Here is a 14,519-nt window from a genome sequence, read left to right as displayed (position 1 = left end):
GAAATTTTAGAGCCTGTTTATTGTCGTTTAATCAGAGTCAGTTCACAGCTTTGTCTAGTGAATGTTCAAACTTGTGACCTTTGTTTTATTTGTCTGGGTTTGTTAGCTTGTTGTTTAAAACTGCAGAAAGCAATACTCCAACTATATAACAAGCATATGTTAATAATCAAAGCTGAACTAGAGCATCCAATGACTGACGCCATGAGCAGCAATCCATGAATTAAGCAGCCATAACATTTTGAGTCCCGTGCTGGGATTCGAACCATTAACCTTCTCATCTTAAGTCATACACCTTGTGCACATGACCAAAGAGTAGAGAATGTCATCTATGTTATGATTCCACATCCTGCTACACAATCGTAAGATAAGATAAGATAAGATACTTATTGCATACCATTCCATGAAGGAACAGTGGCAATATTCTATAAATATAAACATAGTAGGTACAAAGATATAGAAATACAGATACATTTCACATATAAATGATGTACATTTTAACAATTTCACAAATCATATGTAGTATATTGACATGGAAACAATATGAGGTACTATGGTAATACACAGAATGGTAATATAAATGACGTACATTTTAACAATTTCACAAATCATATGTAGTATATTGACATGGAAACAATATGAGGTACTATGGTAATACACAGAATGGTAATATAAATGATGTACATTTTAACAATTTCACAAATCATATGTAGTATATTGACATGGAAACAATATGAGGTACAAGGTAATACACAGAATGGTAATACTATGGGAACACACAGAATGCATCTAAAATTATAAATATGATGACATATTTTGGAAACTGTTTCAGGACTTCTGTTTGTGAAAATTGTTAAAAAAAAATCTTTTTTAGAGTATGTAGCAATTTTATTCGTGATCATGATTAAGCATTGGTTGTAGAAGTGATTCTCTTTCTCTGCTATACTTTGTACAGGATATTACATGGTGTTGCTCATCTTCCAAGACATTACACATTTCACAGTGACGTCATATGTCACATTACACATTTCACAGTGACGTCATATGTTCACAATCAAACATGAACTAGAACATCCACTGACTGACGTCATGGGCAGGGATCCATGAAACTGGGATACCCCGACAAGCACCCAGGTCACCCAGTTCAGGTGCCTCTGTCAACAAGCATAGATCACTGGAGACTTCTATTAAAACCTGCCATTCCTACAGCACTATCGAACAGTCACATTTCTGACTGACACAACACTTCATATTTCAAGTGCTAATATTAGTCCTTATTTAACTCACTTTCCTCTCAAATTAATAACTTTCTCAGACTTACTACCACTGAAAAATTTAACCTCCTTTTTAGAAATAATGATCCAAATAGTTTAGAAATTATTTGCTACCACATGTACAACTTTAAACAAATATAGAAGATCTGATTGTGCTAGGCCATTATTATTATTATACACATTTGTATTATTGTATGTTTTGTTGCTCATCATATATATGTGATTCATTGTATATCTTGTTTATGTAGTTTATAGAATATTGTCACTGTTTCTGTATGGAACGTTTGCACAATAAATATTTGATTTGATTTGATTTATTAAATAGATATATTTATGTTTACGAGCCTGGTGGCCTATAAATAAACATATCCTTAACAGTGATTGATAGCATGAGCAACGATGAATGTTGTCAGGGCAACATGACCCACAATCATCCACATTGTCATACATAGAGAATACTAAACGATGTCCTGTTTCATAAATATAGTATTACACGGGACATAGTTTAGTATTTTATTTATTACTCACCCAAAATTAGCAAAAAATATCAAGCAAAGTACTTTCCTAAGAATTCAACGAGTGTGATGACTCTCAGCTTTCCGCGAGTCAAGCAAGGTCTAATACTATTGTGACAGGTATTAGCATTGTGACGTCATAACTGTAAACATCATACATACGACATTACACGACGTTATTAAACAATGTGTAATAACTTTGTAAAATTATTAAACAGTGATATCTTCAACGGGTGAGTAATAAATTGTGATCTCTGTTGATTAATGTTGCATTCAGTAATTTTCAAACTCTATAAATAAAAGGCATATGTACATAATCAAGTCTAGACCAGACAAGTTGATCTGATCTGATTTAAATTTCTTTATCCTATCCTAAAGTGCCAGTTATTGATTAAACTAAGCAGATGATCACCATGCCATTATTGATAAACCAAAAAATGTGAAATATATAATTAAGAGCACATAGAGAAATATTCCACTACAATAACCAAACAGCTAAGATACAGGCAAGTAATATGAACGCATTCAGCTACACCAATATTGGAAATACCATGAATACATGTTGGTTCAACTAACATGGCATGACAGATTCTTAGTTTTCCTTAGTCTAACAAGCCTGATGCTTCAACTGATTCCGATTCCATGAGCCATCATCAAAGGAAATTCAAGAAACATTCATCTAAAAAAACGATAATGATTTTTCTTTCATTGATAGCCTCCAAACCACATCAAACACAACTGCCCAGCAGAACCATATATTTTACACAAAGTCGGCAAAAACTCAACACATCTTCAATCTGTATGAAGCCCTCCATATTTCATTCACAGTACATTTGGCCCACCATCAAAACCCCTGACCAGGCCATTCACTAAGTGTGGGATGAGACAAGGAGAGCCTCTAAATCATATCTCCATAGCTCTTAATGTCTCTAGATATTGATATTTGGACATTTACAGTCATGGGTGCTTGATACATGCATAATTATAAGATTGCTCCCGGTGACCTCCCAGTGAGGTCAGCGATATCAGCCGTAACGCACATACATGGTTTTATCGCTTAATTCTATCGGAAGCATTTAATGAGGCCAAGGAGAAAGGTCACAGTGACCCATAATGCAAGGATGAGACACTGCAAATTAATAATTACTGGGCCAATCCCACAGCTTTGTGTCAAAATGATTATCATTATAAATTCTTGAAAAACGTCTATGAAGTTGTAAGGTGACAAGTTAATTGCTTGGAGTTTTCTTCTGAGCATGCTGAGCAAACCCATGTGCCAACACTGAATTAGGAGAATGACCTGCTGTGTTTCAAACTAGAGATTAGAGGTCTCAAACTGGAAACAAAAAATATAAGGTAAAATTCTCTACATCAAACCAAGAGAAAAATATTTCTTTTTGTCACAGGGCCAAATTACTAGATCTTGTTACAATGGTTCTCAATAACATCAAAACACAACTCTGAAAATTAAAGTCTTTCATGTGTACTACTATCAGAAACACTGACTTTGATTATGAGTGAGTGAGTTATACCGCTTTTTGCAATATTCCAGCAATATCATGGCAGGGGACATAAGAAATGTGTTTCACACAATTTACCCATGTGGGGAATCAAACCTGGGTCTTCGGCGTGACGAGCTAACGCTTTAACCACAAGGCTACCCACTACCCATCTTTGATTATGAAAACGTATCTGAGATCTAAACATTTATGAAAAGTGAGTGAGTTTAGTTTTATGCCGCTTTTAGCAATATTCCAGCAATATCACAGCAGGGGACACCAGAAATGGGCTTCACACATTGTACCCATGTGGTGAATCGAACCTGGGTCTTCGGTGTGACGAGAGAAAGCTTTAACCACTAGGATAACCCACCGTCCCTAGTTTCACTAGAGGAGTCACTGACACAAAATTTACTGACTTATGAAATTATTTCAATACAGTGCTATAAAAGGATTGATAGTAACGTTAGATATTTTGGATGTGCATAGATAAAAAAAATTTAATTAACAGTCTATAATGTGTCGTTAGTGAACTCTTCTGATGAATGAACAATGAAAAGTTGTTATCTAGGATACCCCTTGTCAGGATTACATCCACCTTCTAAATGTCGACAGAGACTCTCTGGCAAACTGGACTTCCACTTGCCAGAGCAGCACACTGACCACAGCTTCCCCTTTAAAATCAACTTGTCATTTTTATAAACTCTGTGTCATTAATTAAAAAATAACCAACTAATACTGTAGTATACTGACAGCAAAAAATGAAGGATACATGGATGTCATGATCAGCAACTGCCATTATGGTGTCTGTACACATATTTCTTTCCATGTGTATATTTTCGACAAATTCCAGACATTGAACAATTAAACTGCTGATGGACAACTAAACAAGATTAAAAGCACATGGCCCAAAAATATCTATCAGTGATTCTGGAAAATGTTTTTTATTCCATTCTAGTCACACGTGTTGAAAACTGTTTAACACCCATTACTGTTGAACACTGTGTTCCTGAAAGAAGCTGCTGAGACTACATTTGTAGCTGACAACTTCAAACCCCACAACCACCTCCGAAGGGCTCAAGATCTCACCGTGAGGGACTTCCTGAACTTTCTTGATAAATGTTCTCAAGTGGAGCTGTCATGAACGAGCTTGTAAATGAAAATTTGAATCAAACAGACTGTCAGTCAACCTAACTTTGAACAAATGCTTCTAATGTTTCCTTGAGGGGTGTATGCCTCTGACAAGCACATATACTGTGGATTGGTCAGCACTGTTAGCCTGAATTTCATCACCTTACTTCAACTTTCACCTCCACTCACAGGGTTTTACACAGACTTTTAAAAAATGGGAGTCATGGTGACTCACAATATTTATATTTTTGAGTCATTTTCAATATTTGGGAATCATGTAAATTTAACATTTCTTTGTGTTAATCACTCTCAGTATGTAACTGTGTATGTCACACCACCAAATGAAACTACAGCATTGTTCAATTCAAACAGCCAGGATTACTGTCTCCTCTGAGTTCTCTGGAACAATCTGACAGCTCTGTAAAAGTCAAACTATCATCGAACAATATCATTTTTTGCTTATCAAATCAATTTTACTGAACTGAATTGTGAGGGCCACCTATAAAATTTGCGTCAAGCTTGACTCGCATGATAATATGTTGTGAGTCGTTAACAAAATTGTTGCATCAAATACGCAGGAATCACGCGTCATGTAAAACACTGACTCATAAAGCTGATCAACTGGTAGTACAAACAAAATATTTGTTGTGAAGACAATACAGAACTATGAATGGAAACATAACTTTTCACGGATTTCATTAAGAACCATAATATAATGTTGTTATAATATATGTTATATGAAAATTAGAATAGGTAAATAATAAAAAAAGGAATAATATTCAACTGCAATAAAGCAGACAGTGATATCCCACAACTTCTTTTAACTCCTACAGATCTGTACATTTGTTCCCCATAATAAGTGTCAAAAGCTTCCATAAATGTCAAGCGATGACTGTGATCAATTGACAATATAAATATTCATAAAGTCTGAACAACTGGAACAAGAGTCGCATAACGTTTATGCATGAACCTTTGTTACAACTTCGGCTCGATTTTTAAATGTTGTCTTGGTAACTTCGTGTTAGCTTTCAATAAAACTTCTGCTTTTAGTCTCAGAATCAAATTTAAAGTAAAAATAATATTTAATTTTTAGCAAAAGCATCTGATGATCTTAAATAATTTTCAAATCGAGACATAAATTCAAAAGCACAAAGAACAACCAAAGCTAATCTGATTCATTAGAAGTGTCATACAATCTCTGCTTGAAAGTCCCAGAACTTGGTGAATATGCAGCATGACTCTTTATCACCAAGCTACCAAGAGTTACCTCCCCTATCACATAACTCCTTTTCATTTCAACACCACAAGAACTGATTTCCTTCAGGTTAGGATGGAAGGATGTGTTCGTCAACATATTATCACAAATTTAATCCCCAAAACAATATAATTTATAATCCCGCATCACCGATAAATAGAACATCCATATGGGCAAATATTAGGTGATATAGAATTAATAAGGAACAATTTACATTTAAAACATGAACAACAAAAGTAAAATGTCTCACCTTCAAATCATGGCCTTGTAAAACTGTAGCGATGGTTCCAACAATCACAGGTTTGATCAGCTTTCTTGTCTTGGAGCAAAATCTCTTCTTTCAGTCTGAACTTCCACATTCACACATACAAAGTTGACATGGTATGTTCAGTGTGAACCGTGATAAAAACTACACGATGTGTTTATGTACATGTGCACGTGTCATGACGCTGTGAAATAATTTCTTAAAAGTTGCTAATTATCATTTCAACAAAAGTTTTTATTCCTCTCGAAAGTGAGACAAATAAGATTTGGCAAACTTGATGACTCCGTGTACAGCTGTTAGACATGTCAACAGTGACATCATATAAAAAAAGACCATCTGTTTTTCGCCTCTTTGAGTACATGGTAAATGTTTTACAAATATTCTTTTTTACTTTCCTGGGAACCAATTAAAGACCCAGCTAAATCTGAAGTGTTAACCATTTGACAATTATCCATCTTTGTCTTTTCAGGAAAACATTTCACCAGTTAGTTTCTTCTGGCTCTAGAACGCAAATCTCAAGACTGACAATATTAGTTAAGTCTTGTCTGCTTGAGAATAATTGTATACTCAGCAGATGGAGAATTGTTAAACATTAACATTAATATCATTATACATCCTGAATATTAAGCACAGTCCTGCTCCATGTGATAAATACCGTATTCACCATCTCACATGGAAAACTAATTGAATGTTGAATCTTTGCAGATTTTGATACTATAGTGCATGCACAATTATAAAGGCTTGACCAAATTCAAGTTTGAAAAATTAAAATAGCATAAAACAGATGGTATAACATGGTAGGTGAAATTGTCAGCGAAATAAAAACCGATAATTATGAGTTTGAAACAGGTTCCTGTTGTTTGTCGTCGGTGCCATTTCAATGATTGAGTCGGATCAAGTTAGGTTTGTTTTAGGTACAAGTCATTTTACTTCTTTTCAAACATGTAATACTTTTTACGAATGATATGAATTTTGTCCTCCTGACTTAATATCTGCAGGAAAACTGATATTCACAACCAAACTGCAATCAATATTTTCATATTACTTGCTCCTTAAGTGCCTTTTCTAGTATGCAACTCTGAGCAACTTCTAGAAGTATCTGTAAGTAATCTTTACAAGCGCCCTAAGCTAAGGCTGAAAATTAACACAACAGTACATATTTTCTTAGACCTAATGCAGACTGCTTTACAGTAAACACAAGCAAAGAAGGGGCATAGAAGCGCAAGACTTTAAATTTCATAAACATTAGGTCTAACTTGTTCACTAACCCTTGATTTCTGAAAGAATTATTTAACTTGCAAGTACGGTTTTAAATGGAGCAACTGGTATACATTCATGCTCAATCACATCATGCTGGAACTTATCCAAATCTTAAACACTAGTTTGGTGAGGGTGGAAAGCACAAGTCCGTTTTTCCAGATTCACTAAAATACCAAAGGACATTGTATGATATGGCATATGCATATTTAAGAAATGTGGAAATGTTTACAAATCATTAGGAAAGTTATGATTTGATATGTTCACATGGGGCATTAACATATGGTAAAAAGTATCCTGGCTCAGAGGCATGTACATAGTTGAAGTTTCCTGTGGAGGTGCTCTCTCTTCAGAATGTTTGTAAACAAATAGTTAACAGGAAAACAGTATTATGTTTACATTTTTTCATCTCTTGACGATTATTGATGCCGACATATTGTATTTAGCTGGGTCTTAGATTTTCATTTTCAGGAAAGTGAAAAGAAATTTTAAACCTTTTATTTCAAGCAATCACCCAAATACCCAATTAATATATAAACATTATGACTTGCAGTGTGAAGAAAATGGAAGTGTATGCATGACAACAAATGTAGGTTGTACTCACCAACAGTCAAAGATTTGGCAGCAAACAGTACACTTTGGTTGACACAAAATCTCAGAATCCATTCCCTGCAGATGAAAAAAACTGCATCATAACAAATCACTTCAAACAAAGTGACATTCTTGTATAATTACGTTCCAAATCAGTGTAATTAACATTCTTCATGCTTCAAAAACAACAGCCATACGATGAGTGAAACAACTTGCGTACAAGGACACTACGATATAAAAGGATATAACCTGCTTTCGGCTTGTGAAGAAATACTGAGTGTGGTTTTTCGTTGCATTTAGCAACATTCCAGCTTCATTAGGAGAGGGTACACCAAGAATGGGCTTTGCACATTGTATCCAAGTAGGAATCAAACACGGTCATCAGCATGAGGAGTCAATGCTATAATTAGAGAGGACATCTTTCTGGATATGTAACAGTGAATGAGTGAGTTTAGTTCTACACCACTTTAAGCAACATTCCAGCAATATCATGTTGAGGGACACCAGAAATCCACTTCACACATTGTACCCATGTGGGGAATCGAACCCCGGATCTTCAGTGTGACGAGCGAACACATTAACCACTCGGCCCCCTGATCATGTAACAGTGCCTTTAATATGTATAATTTCGATAGAAACAAACAAATACTTTTAAATTGAAAAGGACCCCAAGTGAGAAGGGAGATTTATAACCTGAGGAAATGTAGACTTGCTTCATTTTGGTCTTTAGCTTGGTAGAAAGTGCTAGGCGGAAGGGAAAATAATGCTGTTCAGGGACTGTAGGACAGACTCGCAAACTTGGTTAAGTGCTTCAAGCATGAGAAACTAACACTTCAGATGATGTGGTCAATTCACTTAGTAGTCTGTGTCACAGTCCCTAAACCACATTATTTTCCCTACTGCCCAGCCCTCCTCGCAATGCAAGTCTAGATTTCCTTAGGTTCAGGTCTCCCTAGGGCTCCTTTTCAATTTAAATGGGATTATTTGTTACTATCAAAATGATATATATTCAGAGACTAAGCGTTAGTCAGGGTACTTAAGAAAACTTAATGCATTAAAGGATGATGTCAGGGTATCTAACAGTCAAAGTAAACTTGGTCAAGTCCCTTAAGCAGGAGAAACCAATGCATTAAAGGATGATGTCAGGGTATCCAGCAGTCTCAGTGTATTGGATTAAGTTCCTCAACAACAGACGCTGACACCATGGAGGACTAGGTGCAAGCAAAACTTCCGTGCCAAAGAAAATAGACAACTGAAAAACTGATTACACTGACAAATTACAAGTGTTATCAATGTATTACTAAACACAGCATACAGGAGGTAAAAACATCAACTGTGACATCCTGATCTAATACTTCACCATCAAATAACTATTACATGGTTGTTTCGGTCTTAGCCAGGGCAGTGTGCTTCGGAGTATGTTCATCCAACTCCCCTCACCAACACAGTCGAGGGACACCACTATATGAGATACAGATACCAGTCCACTAGTCTGACTAGTCCATCCAATCTTTCAAAATAACTATCATATGAAACATAAGTCTAAGAGTAAATGAGTTTTAGTTTTACGCGGCTTTTAGCAATATTCTAGCAATATCACGGCAGGGGACACCAGAAATAAGCTTAACACATTGTACCCATGTGGGGAATCAAACCAGGTCTTCAGCATGACAAGCAAACGCTTTAACCACAAGGCTTCCCCACTGCCCACAAGCCTAAGAGGTGGGGTGAGGTGAGGTGAAATTGGGTTTTACGTCGTGCTTGAGAATATTTCCTCATATGACGATGTGCATGCGTGTGTATGTGTATGTGCGGCTGCTTGTACTAGCCCAGACTTAAGCTGGTTAATAGTGCTAGCCCACTGAGATACCATGCTGCAGTGAAGCATAAATACCCCACTCAGACACATTATACTGACTCCGAGCCAACCAGTCCGTGTTGTACCCATTAATGCCGAGCGTCAGGCAGGAACCAACAAGTACCATATTTTTACGTCTTTTGGTATGACGCGGTCGGAGATCAAACCCGCGACCTTCCGCTCTACGGACGGACGCCATTAACCATTACACCACGGAGGCGGTCCACAAGCCTAAGAATGTCCAGTGTCATGTTTGCACCATTTAGTAGAATCAAACCAAGGTCTACTCCATTGTGAGTAAACACTCTCCACTAGGCCAGCCTTCCCACTTTCACAAAGCACTAACACAGCCTTTCTGAACTTAGTACAAATGGTAAGTAAGGTGTAAATGAAATCTCCCAATCTCCAACGCTTCCATCACCACTGGTTATCATCAAATTGTTTGGAATGTGCAGAATCAGAGCAATATACACAGCAGAAAATGTTTATCTCTCAACAAACAAACTAAAAATGCCTTTTCTTATCAATGTTCATCAAACTTCACATCACAGCATCAGAAACTGATGCTGTGGATACAAACTTCTTTATAACAAACCCTTTTAACACATGAACAACAAAACAATGATGTAACATCAAATAATGGCTGATTCATACATTATACTCAGTATTTATATTCTGTACATTTTTTCTTCACCTCAAACCACTCGAATGACACTCCTTGGATGCAAGTCCATTTTGCATGAAGTGACGGCTTTAACCAGTCAATAAATCTCGTATCTCACTCTAGTCAAATATTCAAATCTATGGAAAATGTAAAAAACTGTGTGACAAGCTGAAACTTGACACCTCCTCCTTGAATACATTCACATATAAATGTCAACACTTTTTCAATGCACTGTTTTCCAGTTCTCATTCTCAACGTGTTTATGCTTCCAACAAAAACAACACATATGGTGGCGAATTCACAACATCAAGCTCTTACCAATGGTGTTAATATGGCAGACTAATATTCCACCATTTTAATAAACAATATGGCCACTGGGCTCATTCAGGAACGTGCTGTTCCTTTCTGAAAAATTTCATTCAGGATTCTGTCAATTCTAACATTGTGTGCATGTATGAATGCATCACGCCTGATACATGCATGCACCTCCCATAAAAGGATTTCATATGCATGCTTTTGATCATAGGGATGTAACTATGCATTTACATTCAATTCAAATTTAGTCTTACATGTATGAAAAGCAGATGTTAACAATTACATTTTCTTCACTCATGTATCTGTATAAATTTACATGATCATGAAAATAATATTCATAATCACATTCAACCTATCTAGCTTGAACAGATGAAGGATTCTAATCTACCACTAATTGGAGTCCACCAAAGTTTTCAGTTCTACCACTGACTGGAGTCCACCACCAAAGTTTTCAGTTCTACCACTGACTGGAGTCCACCAAAGTTTTCAGTTCCACCACTGGAAGTTTTCAGTTCTACCACTGACTGGAGTCCACAAATTTCTTCAGTTCTACCACTGACTGGAGTCCACCACCAAAGTTTTCAGTTCTACCACTGACTGGAGTCCACCAAAGTTTTCAGTTCTACCACTGACTGGAGTCCACAAATTTCTTCAGTTCTACCACTGACTGGAGTCAACCACCAAAGTTTTCAGTTCTACCACTGACTGGTGTCCACCAAAGTTTTCAGTTCTACCACAGACTGGAGTCCACAAATTTCTTCAGTTCTACCACTGACTGGAGTCCACAAAAGTCTTCAGTTCTACCACTCAATGGTGTCCACAAATGTCTTCAGTTCTACCACTGACTGGAGTCCACCACCAAAGTTTTCAGTTCTACCACTGACTTGAGTCCACCAAAGTTTTCAGTTCTACCACTGACTGGAGTCCACAAATTTCTTCAGTTCTACCACTGACTGGAGTCCATCACCAAAGTTTTCAGTTCTACCACTGACTGGAATCCACCAAAGTTTTCAGTTCTACCACTGACTGGAGTCCACCAAAGTTTTCAGTTCTACCACTGACTGGAGGTGAGGTGAAATTGGGTTTAACGTCGTGCTTGAGAATATTTCGCTCATATGACGTTGTGCATGCGTGTGTATGTGTATGTGCGGCTGCTTGTACTAGCCCAGACTGAAGCTGGTTTTATAGTGCTAGCCCACTGAGATACCATGCTGCAGTGAAGCATGAATACCCCACTCAGACACATTATACTGACTCCGAGCCAACCAGTCCTTGTTGTACCCATTAATGCCGAGAGCCAGGCAGGGACCAATAAGTACCATATTTTAACGTCTTTTTGGTATGACGCGGTCAGGGATCAAACCCGCGACCTTCCGCGCTCCGGGCGGACGCTCTAACCACTACACCACGGAGGCGGTCACCACTGACTGCAGTCCACCAAAGTTTTCAGTTCTACCACAGACTGGAGTCTTACCATTAAAAGTGTACATTTGCACTGTGACCACAAGCTACCCAGCCAGTAAACATTAAAGAAGAACATAAAACTGATTCCTTCAGGTGACTGACATTGACTGATGTTGATTAATTACACTTTTAAGTGTAATAATCACATGATCTTACTGACCTGAAATCATAAATCAAAAATGTCAACAAGTAATTAACATTTAAAAAAGGCCCTCATTGATGAGGCAGCTGCTGTTAAAACTTCAGAAACTTCCTGACGGATACGACTAAAATTGCACCATGTATCTAATTACCCCAATTACCGTTCAGTAAGACCCAGGGGAATTCTGGGTACAAATAAAGGTGCCCTTCAACCTATGACCTCTGAAAATCCTGAACAGGAAATAACCTCCTTGTATGCAAGGAATCAGTAATATGGAATCGATCATCAAATAAAAAAATAAGATAGATATTATTTTTTCTTGCAGTGAGTGTGCTTTTACGCTGGTTTTAACAATATTCCAGCAACGTCACAATGAGGGATACCAGATGTGGAACATATCTTACCTGTCTGATGAAAGCATAGAGCGATGCAAACCTCAGATGTTTATGAAACTGATAAAGTGAATGAGTGAGTGAGTGGGTTTTAGCAATATTTCAGTCAGGAGTGAGTGAGTGAGTGAGTGAGTTTTAGCAATATTTCAGTCAGGGTTGGACACCAAAAATGGACTTTAGACATTGTACGCATATGGGGATTCAAACCCGGGTCTTCAAACGCTTTAACCACTAGGCTACCCAACCCCACCGCCCATCTTTCCTTACAGAGTATCTAACATGAGTATTGTTAAGTGACACAATTTTTCAAAGGCAAATGGAAAAATAATTTCCAGCTTTTCACAAAATCATTTGGCACAAACAGCACAGACAGGTTATTGTGTCAACTTATGTACATGAGAAAATTTGGCATTATAACCATGTAGACAAGAGTCATCAGAAGATGACATATCCCCCCGGCCCCCACATCTTTGAAAGAACAAATCATCTGACAGTTGCTTAAAGTCCAGCTTGATTTTAGACTAAGTGCAAATCGTTTCCATGGAAATCATGAAAAAAATAAATGACAAAAATCTGCAAATAGCAAAAGGCACCACTTTGGGATCTGCCTCACATATCTGCCAAGTTTTGCTGAAAGATATTAAGAAGTTTTCGCGTTGTGCTCCGGAAACAAAACCCATCCCTTCCTTTTTGAGACTAAGTTCGAATCATTTCCATGGAAACCGAGAAAATAATAAATCACAAATATCTGCAAATAGCAAAAGGCATCACTTCAATATCTGCCTCACATATCTGCCAAGTTTTGTTGAAAGATATAGAGAGGTTTTTGAGTTGTGCTCCGGAAACGAAGCCCACCCCTCACTTTTGGGATTAAGTCCGAATCGTTTCCATGGAAACCGGAAAAATAAAATGCCAAAAATCTGCAAATAGCAAAAGGCACAACTTTAGGATCTGTTTGATATATCTATCAAGTTTTGTTGAAAAATATTATAACGGTTTTTGAGTTGTGCTCCGAAACTAAAGCAATCCTTACTTTTGAGACTAAGTCCAAAATGTTTCCATGGAAACCAAGAAAATAAAATGCCAAAAATCGGCAAATAGCAAAAGGCACCACTTAAGGTTCTGTTTCATACATCTACCAAGTTTTGTTGAAAAATATTGAACGGTTCTTGAGTTATGCTCCGAAACGGAAGCCCACCCCTCACTTTTGGGACTAAGTCCGAATCGCTTCCATGGAAACCGGAAAAATAAAATGCCAAAATCTGCAAATAGCAAAAGGCACCACTTAAGGTTCTGTTTGATATATCTACCAAGTTTTGTTGAAAAATATTGAACGGTTCTTGAGTTATGCTCGAAACGAAAAGCAATCCTTACTTTTGAGACTAAGTTCAAAATGTTTCCATGGAAACCGAAAAATAAAAATGCCAAAATCGGCAAATAGCAAAAGGCACCACTTAAGGTTCTGTTTCATACATCTACCAAGTTTTGTTGAAAATATTGAACGGTTCTTGAGTTATGCTCCGAAACTAAGCCCACCCCTCACTTTTGGGACTAAGTCCGAATCGTTTCCATGGAAACCGGGAAAAATAAAATGCCAAAATCTGTGAAATGCAAAAGGCACCACTTTAGGATCTGTTTGATATATCTACCAAGTTTTGTTGAAAAAATATTGAACGGTTCTTGAGTTATGCTCCGGAAACGAAGCCCACCCTTCTTTAAGACTAAGTCCAAAACGTTTCCATGGAAACCAAAAAAATTAAAATGACAATTATCTGTAAATAGCAAAAGGCACCACCTTAGGTTATGTTTGACATATCTACCAATTTTGGTTAAAAAATATCGAACGGTCTTTGAGTTATGGTCCGGAAACAAAATGATTACGGACGGACGGACGGACGGA

The 14,519-nt window shown here is 37.1% G+C and overlaps 1 protein-coding gene across 2 annotated transcripts in view; it reads right to left on the bottom strand.

Annotated features, from left to right (window-relative positions):
• Positions 1–14,519, bottom strand: part of LOC124275358 (heparan sulfate glucosamine 3-O-sulfotransferase 1-like) — a 251,228-nt gene that overhangs the window by 202,519 nt on the left and 34,190 nt on the right. For both annotated transcript variants that reach the window (XM_046710876.1, XM_046710877.1), the window contains exon 2: positions 7,798–7,862. The gene's annotated coding sequence lies outside the window, so the exon portion shown is untranslated. The remainder of the gene's footprint in view (positions 1–7,797; positions 7,863–14,519) is intronic.

Source organism: Haliotis rubra, unplaced genomic scaffold, assembly GCF_003918875.1.
Source record: "Haliotis rubra isolate DU_JTF1 unplaced genomic scaffold, ASM391887v1 Scf2, whole genome shotgun sequence".
Classification (NCBI taxonomy): Eukaryota; Metazoa; Mollusca; class Gastropoda; order Lepetellida; family Haliotidae; genus Haliotis; species Haliotis rubra.
This window is presented reverse-complemented; position numbering and strand designations above follow the sequence as displayed.